Source organism: Prenolepis imparis, unplaced genomic scaffold (assembly GCF_030444845.1).
Source record: "Prenolepis imparis isolate NDT839.2.m4 unplaced genomic scaffold, iyPreImpa1.0 SCAF_1, whole genome shotgun sequence".
NCBI classification, from domain to species: domain Eukaryota; kingdom Metazoa; phylum Arthropoda; class Insecta; order Hymenoptera; family Formicidae; genus Prenolepis; species Prenolepis imparis.
In genome coordinates, this window is record NW_028141159.1 from 18,363,717 (window position 1) to 18,377,312 (window position 13,596).

The 13,596-nt window shown below is 35.8% G+C and overlaps 1 protein-coding gene and 1 long non-coding RNA gene across 5 annotated transcripts in view; one reads left to right on the plus strand and one right to left on the minus strand.

The window, feature by feature from the left end:
• The window catches only part of LOC145934413 (uncharacterized), a 100,465-nt gene that overhangs the window by 51,230 nt on the left and 35,639 nt on the right, over window positions 1-13,596 (plus strand). The gene's annotated exons all lie outside the window — the stretch shown is intronic.
• Window positions 1-13,596, minus strand: part of LOC145934460 (uncharacterized) — a 102,790-nt gene that overhangs the window by 49,590 nt on the left and 39,604 nt on the right. For both annotated transcript variants that reach the window (XR_014425034.1, XR_014425035.1), the window contains exon 4: window positions 11,826-11,873. This is a non-coding gene — a long non-coding RNA (uncharacterized LOC145934460). The remainder of the gene's footprint in view (window positions 1-11,825; window positions 11,874-13,596) is intronic.

Consider the following 13,596-nt stretch of genomic DNA (forward strand, 5'->3'; position numbering starts at 1 on the left):
AAGTTTCGTTTTTGCATTTTAAATCAGCGATATAAATTATAGTCGACTGTGTAAATCATGATCGACGATCTACCTTTTCTTCGATATCAGAGACAAGATCGCGGGCGGCTTTACCTGTCCCGCGTGAGATCTCCCTCTCTCTTCGGATTCGGATTAGAAATGTCTGTGCTGCGATTACTGGCTTTAAATATCAACTTGGAGAAAATCGAACGTGTGTCTGCGCGATTTTCTATTTAATCACGATTTATGTCACCGTCATCCCGATATTAAAAGACTTTTTTTCGCGAATTGAATTTTTTTACAAATTTTATTTGGCAAGGGAGAAAGAACAAAGTGGCGATTATTATAATTTTCTATCGAATATATGGCTCGATCTAGCAATTTTTTTTTATTTTTATAGAAAAATCGCTAGAACTCTGCGATTAAAACTGCAACGGCTGCTTTTTCGGCGCGACGACATTGAATTCCGATGTCTCGGAGCTCGGAATCGTTTCGGTTCTCATGAGCCTCGACCGCGCGGAGAATAAAAGGGAGGGAGAATCAGGAGGGAGACACAGAGTTGAACGGGGGGAAGGGGGACAGCGCTCCTGGGATGGCGGGGAGAGCTTTTTTCGTTTTACAAACTGGTTCAATTTTTTCTCAAAAAGCGAGTGAACACCACGGAAACCGGTTGTATCTACGCCGAGAGCTGAGACAGCGGAACGGGCGAAAGAAAGAGAGGTAAGGGGCAGGGGGAGAGATGGGGAGGGTGAGACACGATCTTCTCAACGCGAGTTTCAGGCCCGTATCGAGCATTCCGTTTCGAATCCGATTAACCCTTTCTCAACAAAGAAGAGATCCTCTTAGAAAAAAAAAAAAAAACGTTCGTTTTTCTTTGTCGAAAATAGATTGTTAAAAGTTTTAATGTTATTACGTTTTTAATTACATTATATTTCCATCGTTTTTTTTGACGTTATAACACTGGCTTATGAACACCCATAAAATTGTAATTTTTTTAAAATTTTAATTCAGTTTTTAATTCATTTTTTATTCAGTTGAGGCATAATTGAAATTTTTTATTACAATATTATTCGAACATTTGAAATTGAAATAATATAATTAAATTTTTAATAATGTATGATATAAAATATAATTTATAAATGCAGAATTTTACCAGATGTGTAAAATTAAATGACATCTCGATAAGAATATTAAATATTAATAAGTTTGCAGAGAATAAAATTTATATAAAATATTTCACGTTGCTTTTTTTGTATACATTACTACTGTTGCTATCACGCTATTGATTATTAATGTCGCGATCGCGCAAGTCTGTATGTAGTCGTCGACGCACACACATACCTACTAAACATTATTATCACTATAGAGTAACATTAGACGAATGCATTTGGCGCGTTGCATTTTAGTTAGAATACTCGATATCGGGGACATGAAATTCCACATCGACGAGAGTCTCATTAACCGTTGTGGGAAAGCCGAAACATTTGCGTTTGTACGCGTTTTGAAGAGTATTTGCGAAGCCGCCGCCTAACGCACGTAAATGTTGGCGATAACTTTATGGAAATCTCCCGCAGAGAATTTTACACCTTAAATTACGACGTGATAAATTGTTGTCGGAATTATAATGCGTTATTCTGCCCCCCTCTGCCTCTCTCTCTCTCTTTCTCTTTCGTTCCGCTCGTAATAGTGTTCCACGATTCGGGACGATTCGGTGGCTGGTTTCGTCGGTCGACGAATGGTTTAATAATAATGAAAATGTCGCGTTTTAGTAATGAGGAAAATAGCGTTCAAAGTAATCGTAAGCGTGAGATCGCGATATCATTGACTTTCAATCGCGCGTTGAAATTTTTCGCGCGGAGAATCATTCCTTTATTCGCGATAAAATATTTTCGCAAAGAGTACAAGATTTATTTTAAAAAGGAAACTTTCAACACACACATTTCGAGAGAAAAAGAGATTAGATTTTAAAAGCTCTGACGCGAAGCTTTGTAGGTATATGTATCCTTCTCCGAAAGAAAGAACTCAAGTATAATTTGAAAAAAATGATTCTTCGCAATTATTTAGAAAGCAGAAAAGAGAATTTTTTTTTAACCGCGAGATTTCATATTTTTTCCTCTGTATGTCTTTCCTTTGAGTGAACTCATTTAATTTTCGCATCCTCGGTGATATCGCGATTGTTATGATAACAAACGGCGGGAGAGCTCTAAGACGATTTGAAAAAGGCTTTTGTGCATGACACACTTTTCCCTTTCGTGAAACCTACTCCGGAGAAGCCAACGCAAAGTGGGTTTCCATTAGCAACTACGTATTATTATTTAGCAAGCCCAGTCCGAGAGAATCCAGAAAAGTATCTTTTCAGCTACAACGCGTGCGTCATGCACACTGAGAGAGGCTTATAACGAGATTATAAATCGATTTAGATTTCGCGTCGACATGAAAATATGATCATATATTCGTTGATCGAAGAATTTATCGCTAAAATTAAGATTGGCAGTTAGCAGTAAAGTAGGACATTCGGTAGGATAAATTCGATTGTCGCAAATTGAAATGAGCTGTCACTAAGAATTAAAGATGAATTCCAAATGATGAAAATGTATTCGCACGTAAAATATGTCACGTTAGATTAGCGCGCTCGACGCGGGTTAATTATCATATACAGTTATAATTAATCATGTAAGCCACCATTGACATTGGCGGTGGTTGAGAGCATTATCGGGCCGCTAAATGCGGACGTGTTACGGGCGCCGTTTTATTCCAAAATCAGTGGAACATTCGGCTAAAATTATACGAACTTATACGAATTTAGGAATCTAGGGCGAGCGAGGAAATTGGTGAATCTCGGGTCTCGGCCTTCGCTCTTTTGCCTTTTCGCGGCTGCTCGAGGACTTGAGAGATCGATTATTAATCGTCCGACCGCGAAGAAAGATTCCGCCATAATACTAAATGAAAAATTAATTCCGTCCGATTTTCGCGAATTTCATACCGCGTGATCAATTATCTTTTCGAAACGGCAAGGTCGGAGTCGGGATAAACAATTTGACAGGTGCTTTATATTTCATGAGGGCTACTTGGCCGAGGATCAAAAATAGATTAATTTGCGAAATTTAGCAATATAATAATCTCTCTAAAGTGTATGATTCGCCAATAAAGTGCGATTTCGTCATTAAAAATTAATATATTAATAATGTGTTTTATTTATTTTTTTTAGAATTAGGACAGTTGATTTTGGTAGAAAAGATTTGAGGAGAATATTGTTGGAGAGAGAGAGAATAGAATAGAAAAACAATTATGTGCGTGACATCATCTTTCCTTAATTTCGTATCGTGAAATATATTCAACGCGAGTTATTGCATTTAAGATATACATATATCTCTGCTAATCTATATTTTTAAAATATGATTTAACATTTAAACGAACTTTTGTGTGCGTGCGTGTGTGTGTTGGTTCAGAATTAAGAACACTTTCAATAATTGATTTATTTCTATTTAATTCGTCTTTTTCAAGAAATTAGGTTAAAGAACGAAGTCATATAATTTTTGAATAATCGACTTTAAAGCTTGAGATATTTCTTTGCAAAATTTAGTTCTTGAAAGGTTATCTAGGCTATAAAATATAGTTTCTTCCGTTATCAGCATCTTAAGAAACATCTAATTTTTAATCATAACTTTCCTTCGTACATTTTCTACCCATATTTTTCCGCTCTTAGTGACCTTTTCATTACCTTTACAATATTCTTTTTCTTTTGAAACATGTTGCATGATTCTGAAATTTAAAAGAAATTCAGAAACATAGAACGTATATATATTCTTTTTTAATGAATAATTGTGCATTTAGGATTATTAAAATTTATTCTTTTATATTTTATAGAATCTTTTTAAGGATATATTATTATTCATATCGTTCCTCATTAATAACGAACATTTAATAATGTCATTGAAAAATGCACCTTATAATATCGAACGCAGCTCTCAGTAACTAAGAGACGGATGGAAAAATAGATTTCAATAATCCAGACAGTGTATCATTATTAATGGCGTTTCAAGATTAATATGACTTTGATAAGACAATTGTAACGTATCGATCCTTACATACATATACCGATTTCAGGAACACAGTTCAGTTTCAAGTTTTATCGATTCGCGTTCCTTTACTCGTTCACAAATGTAACGAAGTTGTATGTTTTAGGTTGTAATGTTTTAAAATTAATTATTAATAATTTAATAATTAATAATTAATTATTTTGTCTAATAAATTCTTAACATACTCTTGAAGCACCATTTGAAAGTAAATGAAGAATACGTATCGTCTATTAGCTTCTCGAAATTGCATAATTCTAAATTTCTTTTAACTCGATGAAACAGAGAGGGATTTTTTACAGACCAAAGATTTGAATGAACTTTGTGATCTATTTCGTGATTGAGATTAAATCTTTTTTATTTCGATGGCATCAGTTTACAACTATTTATAAAAATTTTTGAAATATAAATTACTAAAAGTTTACGATATAATATTTTAAAGTCTTAAGAAGCCATACGCAGCGATAAACCTTATCGTCGCTCTATGCTAAAATATTCCATTCTTGTCGTGAAAGAGAAACAACATTGGGGCTCTACTCTCTCTTCTCGCGTTTTATCGCGCTTTCGCGTCTCTTAATCGGCTCGTATCTCATCGTAAATAGAAAACGTATCGTACAATTCGCGCGAGACTCGGTGGCGATGATCCAGAACGGAACAAATCCTGCTGTGCGACGACGACGAGGACGATGTTCTGGATTGTTCGCGCACGCGAGTTTCTCCTTATCTGAAATTCTCGCTTTGAAGCCGCTCGAACGTGGCTCGTGGGGACGAGTTTCTCGACGCATTGTCCGTTTTATCAGAACCCCGGTGAGTTTCGCGAACAGTTTGAGGGACTCTCTGTCTCTCTCTCTCGCGCAAATCCGTCCAGCGAATTATCAACCATCAGGACGCGCGCCGAGTCGTCGACGGGGATAGAAGTTTGCGTAATAGGAGATGTTGTATGCGCGGTTGTGCGCTAAGAGAAGACAGAGCAGAAAGTAGACCGCAGCGAATCAAAGTGTCCGCGAATAAATTATCGCGGTATGCTAAGTATAACTTTTTCTAGATATTTTATAATTTTTTTTACTGTACAGTTATATACATTATTTTCGATATAGGGGCAGTGTTAAAATTTGGTGTTTGAAAAATTATGATAAATATTTGGCTTCTTATCAGTAGTTCGCGCTTATACCGCCCATAAATTATTTCGATGAACTTGAACTTGACGTTTCCTCCTTTTTCATGTTCAGTAAATATAATAACGATAAATACTACATAATAATAATAATAATACTACGTAATAATAATGAAATATAATAATACACGTATGAAGCAGATAAGAATAAGTATCGTTTCTAGAATATGAGGTCTCACAATACGCTCGAGAGAGACAGAAACCTGTCCTCGTCGTATTTCTAGAACGAGGAAAACCGGCGACGCGAAACTCGTTCTTTTTTTTTCTTTTTTTTTTGTTCGCGAAAAATCTAGTGCTCGTCGTATGTACGAGAGATCCGCTCGACGAGAGGTTATCAATCCTCAATGTGTTTAGACGTGCTTCAATGTCGATTGAGCGTATAAACGATAAAGACGCAAAAAATTGTTGTCGCCCGTAAAAGTCCGACTTTTGTTTGGAAAAATATTTTCGGCATTTATCGGGGGGTAGGGATGAGGGGGTGGTTGGGGGAAGAAGAGAGCAGTCCACAGAGCGGTCGGGTGCTGCCGCCAGATTAATCCTTCATCCTACATTAATCGCATTACGCAAAGTTCGTCGTCGCCGATGTGTACCGAGTGTAAAACTACGCCGATTTTTTGTGTCGGTCTCTTTTTCTTTTTTTTTCCTCTTTTTTTTAAATGTAATCGCGGCGATTTATGACGCGCGTTACATTGTAGCTTTGACCCCGCATCGCGTGCGCTTTTATTTACGTTTACTGGCCTGTTACGTTACGTCGACGATAATACGACCGCGCGCCCGGTAACGAACTAATGCTGCTAATTACGATAACACGTCTCTGACACTAATAGCTACTTAGATCGGCGGCTTATCTTAGGGGATCGCCGTGAATTTATGCCGCAACGGTTGCCGCGACCTTCTCAGGCGTGAATTTAAATTTCAAGTCACAATTCACTAATTTACTAATCGTATTTAACAAGGGACACAACAATATATATAATATATAATCAATTTTTTTAAAAATAATTATATAATTTTCAATTTTATATAAAACCTTACTACAATTTAGTTTTATAAAACTTTATCGTAGGTTTTTATTTATTTATTTTCGAATTAATTTATGAAATATTCGCTTCCTCAATTTTTACCAACATAACAAGAATCTAATGCAATTCTCTCTCTTGAAGGCAATAGACATAGAGGGTACGTCCCTGGCGACGTGTACTGCCGTTACTTGGCGAGGGGGCTGCGCGGGGGCACACCGGATGTGGGGGTGGTAGTTGGTGAAGGCCGATTCAGAGAGGGGAGGCCATCGGCCTAAGAAGGGGCTGCTATAAGGGGAGGAAAAAACCGAAAGGAGGAGGGATACGTTCCGCGAGCGGTGGAAAAAGTGGCAACGGGGGGTGGCAAGACAGGGTGGGTGGCGGCCAGAAGAGACACACGGCGGTTTCGCGGCATTTGTAGCATTGTAGGTCGTTGCGTTTTACAAAGCGCGATTCTCCTTAATTTCCACGACCGGTCGTACGTGCGCACGCATTCGCCACTTTAATCTCGCCCGTGGTCGCCGTCGCGTCGTTAATAAGATTATGCGTCGTCGTCGAGGACGCATCCCGCACTTTTAAAGCAACCTCTCAGGTGCGAAAGGTTTGAAGCGCGTTTGATATATTTTTTTTTCTTTTTTAAGCCGACTGTGATTTCTCAATAGATTACATTGGTAAGATATCGGAGCAAAGAGCGGAGAATATCGATTGAAATTGCAATTAAACATTCATTGATTTAGTAATTAAAAAAAAGTTGCAAAATTATTTTTTACGCGCTATCCAGGATATTTATATAAATGTTAGACTGTACTTTTACATTTTGTAATTCTTACATGTGCATGTACATTTTTTAGTTTATTCGACAATCTCCGCTCTTGCTATATACAAAAATGTGCCAATTTGTTCTATCGTCTCTTATCAATTGAACTCGGTCTCTTATATTTTACACAGACGATTCTTTCGCTATCACGCGAGTTTAAGAGTACTCGAGACGAACGATTTAATTCTCTTTTAGTTAGATATAGTTTTCGGGAGGGAAACACGATCGTGTCGTTGTTTGTGCACACGCTTCGTGAATCATGCATTATTTCACGGAGGTGGCGGCATAAAGTTTGTCGGGCGGAAAGTCGGAACCCCCGAAGCCGCGCGCAGGCTTTCGACACCGGAAGTCCACGTCATCAGTCGTGACAATACGTAGTGTTGTGCGCGAGATTGTCGGGACGACGTAATAACGAGATAAGGGGAAGTTCTATTTCGCGTTCTACATACCGAATTAATTAATAACAAAGCGTCCGGTGTGTCGGTGAGATCCTGGTTTTCGAAAAGGGAAAATACATGTGAAGTCTATATTGTGTGACGAAGGTATGGCGTATCGATGGTTTAGTGCAAAAGTGTAATTCTCGAATTAGCGGAACTAAAAAATAGATGGATCATATCGAATCGTCGCTACAACGTTATGTGTGTAAAATGTTTATCGGTACGATCGAAACGATATCGCGTTAGTCTTCAATCACAAGTGTACCTTTTATATATTCAACTGTTTTTAATAAAACGGTTGCAGTGAAAAAAACCACAGGAATGGTAACATTGATTGAACGGCAGTATTTGTAGCGGAAACGAAATTGATTAAACGAAAAATAAAAGGGAATTACTAATTATGCAGTTTATACAAAAAAATATCGTGGACATATGTATAAGATATTTATTTAAATATTTTGTATTGTAATCGTGTGTTGAACATATTCTATCTGTATTGAAAATTATACAAATTGATATGCATGATGAGGAACAAGTCGAAATAAAAACCGAAAATTCTAGTTGTTTGTGTTACGAACTTTTTTCGTTAAAAACCATCGAAGTAATTTATATTATCTAAAAACTTTGATATAGTACAACTTGTAACATGCTTGTGGTAATGGAAATTTTTTCATGCATCTAATAATAAGCGATTAATAAATGTGGTCATGTTTCCGTCAAGGACTCTGCCCGCTAGGCATTATCAGCACGCCAGGGAGATTACATAAATTGCTAGTTTTGGCCTAAAAATAAATGTTTAAAAATGCTGTCTGCTATTTCAAAAATATATCCAAATAATCTTTTTTTTTATATTTAATGTATTTACTATCTGTTAAAAAAAATACATCTGCATTTTGCGATAGTGAATAGAGCAACGTGTGTGTCACGTGTTCGAGGAAGAATGTCGTACACGCCCCCTCTCGCACGAGAAAGAGCGAACGAAAATGACAGATAGGTAGAAAGAGAAAAAGAGAGGAAACGATCGGAAGAGCCTTTAAATAGAGAAAGAGAGCCACTCATCGGAGTTCATCCACGTGTTTAAATACCGTGAATCCGTGAAAAGTCTTTGCTCTCTCTCTTTCCCCGAGTTCGCACTTTAATCTCAAGCGTATCGTCCACCTTTCCGACATGTGCGCTCGTTACGACACGCATTGTACGTAGATAAACAAGTTTTTTTTTTTTTTCGCCAATATTGCAAAAAGCGATAATATGTTTTGTCAATCAACGATGATTTTATACTCGATCTTTTTTCTCCTCTCTCTATTATATATCTCCGACGACGATGATAAATCGCGATACGCGTCTTGCTCTTCCCTCCTCCTCCGCTCGCGTGCCGCCGTCGTTGTTTTCGCGGAAGCGCTGCAACATACCGGCACCGGCGGCGAGAGAAAAACGATTGTCATTTCATGGGAACGCGGTGACATTGTGGCATTTATCGACGTTGAGCAGTTGCCGGCGTGGCGCGACGCCGCGACGTTTGCAGCGGAGAATGCAAAACACATTAAGTGCGCTGCTTTATTGCGACGCGAATGCAAATTAGCGAGCGCGAGACATATATATATATAAATATATATACATATATATATATATATATTTGTTTTCTAATATTCTCTTCGTCTTTATTAATTTCTTGGAACGCGTCCATACGGAGCGAATGTAATAGGGCAGATGTCTCTCGTCGTTAATACACGGCATCGTTAAATATGAAGTGTGCAGAATTATAAACGTTATTTGTCTTGTTGCGGATATTCCGATAACGTTTCTATTAATCTCGCGACACGTTCATCCTGTCAAAACATATCTCACATTAGGGTTTGTTTGTGCTACGTAATCAGAATCAGCGTAATACGTAAAGAGCGTAATCCGTTCATTTTATTATCCCGAATCCGAATGCAAAACGAGGGATACTTCTAAGATATCAATTATTATTGATTATTAATTTTACAGATATATCAAGACATTCTTATATTAGATTCTAAACAATAGTATTCTTGACGACCTTGTCATATGATCTTAAAATTGAAATTATTCTATATATATTCTTGATATTTTTTTATTAATTTGTCATGGAATTGAAAAATAATATTTCTATTAATCTCGCGATACACTCATCCTGTCAAAACAGATATCTCACATTAGCATTTGTGTGTGCTACTTATTAATCAAGAAAATTAACGTAATCAGTTCATTTTATTGCGATCCGAATGTAGACCAAGGGATATTTCTAAGATATTAATTATTATTGATTGTTAATTTTACAGAAATATCAGGACAATCTTATACTAGTGCTCGATTTAAAATATTAATAGCATTCTTGTTTTATTACGATTTAAAATGGAAATTATTCTGCATATTCTTGACTCTTTTTATTGAATTATTGTGGAATTGAAAAATATCGGAAATTATTTTGCTTGAGATATTTCTACACTGAAAGAAAATTTAACACATAATAAGAAGGTGCAGTGTTTATAAGAAATGCAATACTCTTAATGAATTCAATTCGACTGGCCTGATTATAATGCGGACTGGTCGCGCGATCCAGAACATTCGCGAATATCAAACCGGAACGTAAATAGAGGCTAATCTCGGAGCATATATTCATGTTTTATTAACATAGCAAACAAAATTACATGGCTTGTCTGTCACGTTATATTTTCATATCTGTTATAACACAGATATTTTCTTCGTACAAGTTTCGTATTTATTTCATCTCTCATCTATCTCTTATTTGTACAAACACAACTCGATTAAAATTATAGCTTCTTGTGTGAAGGCCGCAAGTTACACATCCGCGTTTTTTTTTATGTTTACAATCTTAAGAAAATATCTTTTAATTTACCGCCGCGATATTTTTATCAACGAAATATTCACGAAGCCCGGAAACACGTGTCGCGATTGAAAAGCTTTCGTTATCCGAACCCTAATCTCGTCGTCGTTTTCAGGAAATATCCCGAAAATGACAAGGATGACGATGATGATGTTACGCATGTTGCACAACACCGCCGATGCATCCTAGTCGTTCTCGCGAAACAACTGCGGCGACCGCGGAACCGTTATCCCACGAAGCTTCGTTATTCCTATATATATATATGCGAAGATCCTCAACGTATAAACATCATTGGGAATCGCACGCGGTCCGGATAACTACGTCTTCTTAACGGTAGGCGCGCGCTCTTTCTCGTTAGGCGGAAGACGAACGCTTAACGGATCCGCGAAAAAGAATCGCGAGCTTCGAAATACGCATTCTCCGATGCAACAGTTACCTCGGTGCAATCCCGTTATTACGTCGCGTTATCGGAATCACGCTGCGCCGAGCGACCGTCGTGATGGAAAACATTCCTTACGAAAGAATTCCGTATAACGGAAACTATATATTAACGTCAATAATATATTAATCATTATTTTAATTGATTAGTTATTTGATTAGTTATTTGATTATGAGAAAATTAGAGCGTCGAAGACAAGTAATAATAAAGTGATTTACATGTGCATAATAATTCTTAAGATGGCCATTTTAACTGTATTTTAATTAACGATATTTTCTAAATCAAAGTAATTGTAACATAAAATAATAAAACTTCAGTAAAATTCTCTTTTCTAAAAAAGATATGTAAAGTCGATACTCGCATATATCGAAATTTACTGTTGTCGCTTTTCCGCAATGCTCATTGGCTATCAAGATTCGCGTTGTGCGTTACATTCGTAGCATCGAGAGGCTGTCATCGCGAGGGTTCAGCAGACAATTTGTTCAAAATAAAATTAAATGAAATAATAATATTAGTTTTAAATTATAATATGTTATAATATACCTTATCCGCGATTAATATATTTTGACAGAAATCAGCTGATAACTATCAAAAATATTAATCAAGTTTAAAGTATTATAACATATTATTTTATTTTGTTTTATTTTGAACAAATTGTTAAACTACTAACCCTCGCGATGGTAGCTTCTCGATGTTACGAATATAACGCACAATGCAAATCGAAACAGTCAATCAGCATCGCGGAAAAAATGCAACAATACTTGCGAGAATCGACTTAATTAACATGCCTTTTTTAGAAAGAGAGATGTTATAATATTTTAAATTCGATTACTATTTTTGACAATTATTAGCTGATTTTTGTCAAAAAATATTAATCGCGGATAAGCTGTCATAACATATTATTTAAAATATATTATTATTTTTAATATTTTCAACATATATATACACCCCCATTATCGCTATAGAAATGATATAAAATAAACAATTTCTCACTCACCGATACGTGCAATAACGAAGTTGTCGTGCACTGTGTATCGCATGCTACCTGTAACAAATAAAATACATATACATATTAGAATAATCTTATTATTTTAGATTATAACATACACAATATAAATTTGTAAGCTAGAATATTTAATTAGCAAATTTTCGCTTTATTAATATTTTTTGACAGAAATCAGCTGATTAAAGTGTTAATTTGCTAATTAATTTTTAAAATAATAATATGTTTTAAATAATATGTTATAATACTTTTAAACTCGATTAATATTTTTGATAGTTATCAGCTGATTTCTGTCAAAAAATATTAATCGAGAATAAGATATTATAACATATTATTTACAACATATTACTATTTTAATTTTTTAACATATTATTATAACATATTATTTTAACATATTATTTTAAAATTTAATTATCAAATTAACGCTTTAATCAGCTAATTTCTGTGAAAAAGTATTAATTGAGTTTAAACAAACTTTATATTATTTTTGAAAAAATATCATTTTTTTAACATAAAACCAAAGAATGGTGCGCGCTTGTGTTGTTCTAGTTGTAACAAAAGTAGACCCGCATGTTATTATTGAAAAAAAGACGATTAATTGACGAACAGAGAGATATTTATTGTCAATATCTCGTCGACTATAAGAAATTTTAAGAGAAACGGTGCGATATGCAATCCGTCAGGTTATTTGGTATACAAGAATCATAATAATAACAATCATATTTCCATGCTTCGGCTATTTTTACGATCGCGTTCTATGCAGATATATGGTGCGTCTATTACACGAATTATAACAGTATATCGCGGACGACGGGGACCGTTCATCGGCGATGTTAATGCATCACGACGAGCGTAACAAACCTCCCGGATAATGCGATCGAAAGATCGGTCGATCGTGTAAAAAACGTGGGCGATTAGAAGCGGTCGCTTTGCAAAGAGAGCCTGTATTTGTCCAACGAGCTAAAGAGGGTGGGTGTTGGCTCGTCTTGGATGACGCCACAAGAGTTACAAGGTCAGTCATTTGCAAGCCGCCATTCTTAAAATAGTCTTGCACGACTATCGATTAATATTAGAAAATTAAAAAATATATAGATAATCAACATATAATTATTATAGAACACAGGTAATTATTAGATTATTGACGTAAATACAGTCATGTTGATTGTTAATAAAGTAATAAAATACAAATGCGGCGTTATCAACACTGCTTTTTAAAACAGAATTTTGTTTTAATGAAGATAATTGTGGTATTAATGAAATATTAATATTGTAATAATGGAATTGAGAATATAATTTTATAAAAGATTGCAAATATGATTGGAAACAATTAAAATCTGATTATTCAGATTATTTGTCGGAACTGATTATTTATATCGGAGGAGCTAAAACGGAAAATAAGCGTTTAAAAGTTATTAACCATTCGACAATCGAAATGCGGAGATCACGAAGTAACAGAAGTCTGGCGACAGAAAAATTGACGATTTAAAGAATCGTAAGTTTAATTTCGAAACGTGCTATAATTTGCGAAAAAGTGCGCTATGACGAAATTATAGTGCGGGTGCTATCATCATACCAAGATTGGTTGTATTTCCATGACAGCGAGAGGAAAGGGAAAATTTGTGGGGGAAGTAGAGATAGAGTGAGGATGCTGCTATCGAGAAGAAGGTATTCTAACGCGATCCGTAAACACAATAGAAAGGATTAAGGAATCTAGGATAGCGAACGAGGGCTCGTTCTTTCTTGCATTTGCGTCGGAACTTTAGTA